Raw genomic sequence first — 6,928 nt, forward strand, 5'->3', positions numbered from 1 at the left:
ATCTAAAACAATGTTCAAAGGTATAAAATGCAAGTATAAGCCTGAGAATATAAAAGCTACCCCACGAGAGTCTGTAAGATGGTCTAAGGTAGTGTCTTAAGGTCTAAGGATGTGGAAGCTTAAGTAAGTTGTGAGGGTTTATTTATGAATTTGAAATATATAAAAAGGTGTTTAAGATTTCTTTTTCTCTGTCTATGCTATTGTTTGACTTTACTTTAACACAAAGATATAAATCTACTGCTCTTTCTACAATATATATTTCAGTAAGATTACAAAAAATGTAACAATTTTATCCCTTTTTATAAATCTAAGAATTCTCATAAATGGACTTAATCTACCTCACACAGATCAAATGAACTCCAAATTGACTTCTGTCAATCAACAGCCTAAAATTTCTCCACCTATTTCTGAGCATGGGATCTCTCTCCCTTTTCTTGGTCTTCTCGCCTTAACTACCAGGACCATGGGTGTGGAAATTTCATATGTACACCAAAGATTTTTTAAAAAGTTTCCTGCTTGCTGCCCTTAGAGCCATTGTAGATGTGGCTGCTCTTTCACATGTACATCAGTAGGTGGCAGAGTGGACAGGGGCTATGTCCACACTCAGTGTTCTGACCTATGAATATCTAAATGATGAATGTAACATTCCCTACAGAAAGGAAGCCTAAGACTACCTCCAGTACAGGACCAAGTCTCCAAACCGAGAGTTGGCCTGAGATGAACACCAGTCTGGCAACATGCAGGCCTAGAAGGGGGCAGATGACCCATGTGTGGCACCATAATGCATGGGCAGGGTACAGCACTCCTGAGACTACTCCTGGATAACCCCAGACACTCAGAGACCATGGGCACTACTAAGAAAAACAAGTAAGTAGTGGAGAAATGAAAGAAAAGAGAAACAGAAAGATGTGAGCACAATGAAGAAAAGCAGAACTGAAGGCTCAAGGTAGAGAGAAACAGCCTGTTGTAGATACCTGGTGATGCCACCTGATGAGCACAGAACCTGTGCTGCCACTGGGGGGGCACATCTGGGTCCATGGCCCTGCAGTAGCAGGGTTCTGTTACCATCAAAGGCCAGGTGGATATCCTTGGTCTGGGCTGCTACCCAGGGATATTTCGTTGTGTGAAGACTGTGCAGAGATGGTCCTACCCCTCACCTGGGCATGATAGGAGAACTGGCCCTAGAGGCATGAGAGCAGGAGAGCAGACCTCACCCTCCTGCTGCAGTAGTCAGGAGAGCTGAGCTGAACACAATTACAGGAGTTGTGAGGGACCTGGCCCTGAGGATGCAAGTGTGGAAGATCTGGCTCTATCACTCATTTTTCTGTGGTGACATGAATGAATGAAGGATACCTTTCTTCCCCCTCACCCCTCACCACTTGTGGCAGGTGCAAGAACCAGCTCTGGGGTCATTAGAGTAGGAGAGGTAGCCCTCCCTATCCCCTAACCTGCTACAGCACTCTGGAAAGCAAGCCCTGTACTTCACCTGAGCAGCACAGGAGAGCTAGGCCTGGATATATGATTGCAGGAGAGCCAAGCACAGGACTTGAGTACAGATGAGCTGGCTCTGCCTTTTGGCTTCTGGACAGTGGTGCTGGTGAGGGAGAGACACATTTTCCTCTCCCTTAACCCTCTCATTTGTGGCAGACCAAAGAGCTGGCCATATCCCTCATTGGCAGCACCCTGAGCAGACCCTTTCCCTCAACTGGGCAGAAGGGTAAAGCTGCCCCTGATTGCAGGGTTTGCAAGTGAGCTGGTCTGAAGGGCATGAAAGCTGAGAGCCAGTATGCTGACCATGTTGGATGCCTCTCAGGCCCAGATTCAGGACTTTGAATTGACCTGTCCCAACATCAATGAACTGCCTGAGTACATGAAGAGGCTGTCCAACAAATCCAAAACTATAGGATCTTCATGATACAGGGCAGGAACAGAATATCTGAGAGAAGTCCCAGTAAGATTCCAGTATTAATAGAGTAGCAGAAACCAGAGGCTTCATACCAGACCAATGAGTCATTGTAATGAACTTGCAAATAAAGAGGTGTACAAAAGGGTACACTGTAGGACATACTGCAGCACACTACTGAGTCAACAATGAGATATTTTTCTCTGTTGAGCAGCAGAGGTTGCAAAGGTGGAAGGTGGGAATTAAGGGGAGGGGAAGGTGCATTGCCTGAGGCCAGCCCCAGGCAGGGTCCTCTCTGAAGCTGGGGGCAACAGTTGAATTGCTTTCTATAATAATATAACTATCTTGACTTTAAGTTACTCTGCAGCCAGAAGCTGGATTTACTGACACTTGTTGCTAAGAGTGGGTGGTTAGATAAAGGATTTATCAGTATTGTTCCCATGTAGGGCCAGGCAGACAGAAGCCCTTCACTGGAATGGCTGGTAAACTCTGTGAACCAGAGAAAACGAAAAGGAAAAGAATTAAGATGTGTTTTATATTCAATATGAAGAGGACAGACAAATATGAATTCATACATATATTTTCATTTACATTCTCACTTACACATTAACACATTCACATTTTTGTTGGGCCCAACCACCTGTCTCATTTGCTCCACAAATATCCATGTGTGCTTATATATGCATGATTAACTACACATGTATATATAGACAGACATATACATTTGGATAAATGGATGGATGGATGGATGGATGGATGGATGGATGGATGGATGGATGGATGGATAAGGCAGAGCTACCCAAGCCAAAGTACTTAACCAACAACTTTATTTCTTTTCCTTGGACTTTTTATACAATCTTAGACAAAAAGTTATTTAGAGGATTTCCTCAAAGATAAAATGTTACATAAATTGGGAGTTACAGAAAGATGTTGATATTAAGTTCAAAGCAGTGTTTCATTTTAATATACTCCATATAAGTTCAAAGCAACAGTTTTTACATGGCCTTGAGTTACAGTGCACATCTGTAGCTATATCCTTGGACCTAAATGTTTTCCTGGAACACAAATTTGTCCCAAGCTTATTTCTCTTTTTAGTGTAATTATGAAAGCTCATTGTATTTCTTATTATGGAGCCTTTACTTACTATTATGAGGAGTGGGCACATTTTAGTCTTGATTCTACTTTATTACATCTTTCTCACAAAAAAAAACTAAGACCAACTCTTAAAGCTTGCTTCTTAAGCCCCTAACCTAGCAGAGACTTGAAGTGCCAGACACAATTCTCTGGGACCCCCATCTGCTCAGAGAAGAAGATGATGAAGCACTGAGGAGGATACTATGAGAGGGTGACCAGGAGAGGGCAGTGAGTAAGGTGTAAAGTGAATAAGTAAAAAATAAAATTAAACAAAAATTTTTCTTCTTAAAATTGTTGAATCAAATCAGGAGTTTTATAAAACCATTAATTCCTCTAAACAACATTAATTCATGAAAGTTCATCTATATGTTGATCTTTAAGAAATCTGCTAAAATGGTGGGCCACCTTCAGGAAGGCCACCTGCCAGCCTTAGTTTCTCCTAAATGACACCTAACAGTCCAGTGCATGACATGAAGTTCACAAAGAACCAATAAAGAGGTTTTTATTATTTCCCCTAAATTCCTTAACTGTGCTTTCTGTTCCTAGTCTATAGTCCCAACTGGTTTCAAATCAATTGCAAGATACTCCAGCAACTCAGAGTTCCCAAATGCTCCCTCAGAATCTGCATTCCAGACAATTCCAAAGCAACTAGACCAATATGGTCCCACAGAACCTGGCATCAAATAACAGAGCCTAGACTCCCTGGTCTGGACCACCATTCCAGCTTCCTTGTTTATGGATTGTTGTCTTTATGCAGGTGAGGGCTGGCAAAGAATGGGACAGGGCCTACAATTGGAAAGTGAGAAAGTGGGGCAGGAACAGAGTTTTGGTAAGGGGAGAAAGAAGAGAAATAAGAACCAAATGAAGGCAGAAAAGGATGACCCAAATCCACGTGTCCTTAAGTGACTACAGATGATATGAATGTTTCTTAAGAAATGGATTTTTGATGTCCCCCACTCTCCAGACACTGCCCTGACCTGAAGGGTGTGGATCAACAGTTCTCTGCAGCCAAATCCCGTGGGAGGGAGAGCTAAACCTTCAGAGGGGCAGACAAGCCTGAGAAGCCAGAAGAGACTACACTCTGCCCACATTTCTGACTCCAGAGGAAAACACCTAATGCCATCTGAGACCCCTGGTACACAGGGGCTCCCGGAAAAGGCAGTGCAGTCCCTCCTGGTTGCCGCACTCACCGAGAGCTCAACAGCAACCACCCACGAGCCATAAAAAAAGGCATAAAAAAAGATAAGGAAGGACACTTCATATTCATCAAAGGAAAAATCCACCAAGATGAATTCTCAATCCTAAATATCTATGCTCCAAATACAAGGGCACCTACATACGAAAAAGAAACCTTACTCAAGCTAAAAGCACACACTGAACCTCACACAATAATATTAGGAGATTTCAACACCCCACTCTTATCAATGGACAGGTCATGGAAACAGAAATGAAACAGAGACGTACACAGACTAAGAGAAGTCATGAACCAAATGGACTTAACAGATATTTATAGAACATTCTAGCCTAAAGCAATATGATATACATTTGTCTCAGCACATCACAGAACTATCTGCGAAATTGACCATATAATTGGTCAAAAAACAGGCCTTAACAGATACAGAAAGATAGAAATGATCCCATGTGCCCTATCAGACCACCACAGCCTAAGGCTGGTCTTCAACAACAATAAGGGAAGAACGCCCACATATACATGGAAGTTGAACAATGCTCTACTCAATGATAGCCTGGTCAAGGAAGAAATAAAGAAAGAAATGAAAGACTTCTTAGAATTTAATGAAAATGAAGGTACAACTTACCCAAACTTGCGGGACACAATGAAAGCTGTGCTAAGAGGAAAACTCATAGACTGAGTGCCTACAGAAAGAAACAGGAGAGAGCATATGTCAGCAGCTTGACAGCACACCTAAAAGCTCTAGAACAAAAAGAAGCAAATACACCCAGGAGGAGTAGAAGGCAGGAAATAATCAAACTCAGAGCTGAAATCAACCAAGTAGAAACAAAAAGGACCATAGAAAGAAGCAACTGAACCAAAAGTTGGTTCTTTGAGAAAATCAACAAGATAGATAAACCCTTAGCCAGACTAACGAGAGGACACAGAGAGTGTGTGCAAATTAACAACATAAGAAATGAAAAGGGAGACATAACTACAGAATCAGAGGAAATTCAAAAAATCAGCAGATCATACTACAAAAGCCTATATTGAACAAAACTTGAAAATCTGCAGGAAATGGACAATTTCCCAGATAGATACCAGGTACCAAAGTTAAATCAGGAACAGATAAACCAGTTAAATAACCCCATAACTCCTAAGGAAATTGAAGCAGTCATTAAAGGTCTCCCAACCAAAAAGAGCCCAGGTCCAGACGGGTTTAATGCAGAATTCTATCAGACCTTCATAGAAGACCTCTTACCAATACTATTCAAACTATTCCACAAAATTAAAACAGATAAAGCACTACCGAATTCCTTCTATGAAGCCACAATTGCTCTTATTCCTAAACCACACAAAGACCGAACAAAGAAAGAGAACTTCAGTCCAATTTCCCTTATGAATATCGACACAAAAATACTCAATAAAATTCTGGCCAACTGAATCCAAGAGCACATCAAAGCAATTATTCACCATGATCAAGGAAGCTTCATCCCAGGCATGCAGGGATGGTTTAATATATGGAAAACCATCGACGTGCTCCATTATATAAACAAACGGGAAGAACAAAACCACATGATCATGTCATTAGATGCTGAGAAAGCATTTGACAAAATTCAACACCCCTTCATGATAAAAGTCCTGGGAAGAATAGGAATTCAAGGCCCATACCTAAACATAGTAATAGCCATATAGCAAAACAGTCACTATCATTAAACTAAATGGAGAGAAACTTGAAGCAATCCCACTAAAATCAGGGACTAGACAAGGCTGCCCACTCTCTCCCTACTTTTTCAATATAGTTCATGAAGTTCTAGCCAGAGCAATCAGACAACAAAAGGAGAGCAAGAGGATACAGATTGGAAAAGAAGAAGTCAAAATATCACTATTTGCAGATGATATGATAGTATATTTAAGTGATCCCAAAAGTTCCACCAGAGAACTACTAAAGCTGATAAACAACTTCAGCAAAGTGGCTGGGTATAAAATTAACTCAAATAAATCAGTAGCCTTCCTCTACACAAAAGAGAAACAAGCCGAGAAAGAAATTAGGGAAACGACACCCTTCATAATAGTCCCAAATAATATAAAGTACCTCAGTGTGACTCTAACCAAGCAAGTAAAACATCTGTACAATAAGAACTTCAAGACTCTGAAGAAAGAAATTGAAGAAGATTTCATAAGCTGGAAAGACCTCCCATGCTCATGGATTGGCATGATTAATATAGTAAAAATGACCATTCTACCAAAAGCAATCTACAGATTCAATGCAATCCCCATCAAAATACCAATCCAATTCTTCAAAGAGTTAGACAGAACAATTTGCAAGTTCATCTGGAATAACGAAAAACCCAGGATATCTAAAACTATTCTCAACAATAAAAGGACTTTAGGTGGAATCACTATCCCTGAACTCAAGCAGTATTACAGAGCAATCGTGATAAAAACTGCATGGTATTGGTACAGAGACAGACAGATAGACCAGTGGAATAGAATTGAAGACCTAGAAATGAACCCACACACCTATGGGCACTTGATTTTTGACAAAGGAGCCAAAACCATCCAATGGTAGAAAGATAGCATTTTCAGCAAATGGTGCTGATTCAACTGGAGTTCACATGTAGAAGAATGCAGATTGATACATGATTATCACCCTGTACAAAGCTTAAGTCCAAGTGGATCAAGGACCTCCACATCAAACCAGATACACTCAAATTAAT

The 6,928-nt window shown here is 41.0% G+C and overlaps 1 non-coding gene across 1 annotated transcript; it reads left to right on the forward strand.

Annotated features, from left to right (window-relative positions):
* The first annotated feature begins 518 nt into the window (after positions 1 to 518).
* LOC120097258 (small nucleolar RNA SNORA17) lies at positions 519 to 647 on the forward strand. The gene has a single exon (XR_015639204.1). It is a non-coding gene; the product is annotated as a small nucleolar RNA SNORA17 (small nucleolar RNA).
* Positions 648 to 6,928: the final 6,281 nt, after the last annotated feature.

This window comes from Rattus norvegicus, chromosome 15 (genome assembly GCF_021556685.1).
Source record: "Rattus norvegicus strain SHRSP/BbbUtx chromosome 15, alternate assembly SHRSP_T2T, whole genome shotgun sequence".
Classification (NCBI taxonomy): domain Eukaryota; kingdom Metazoa; phylum Chordata; class Mammalia; order Rodentia; family Muridae; genus Rattus; species Rattus norvegicus.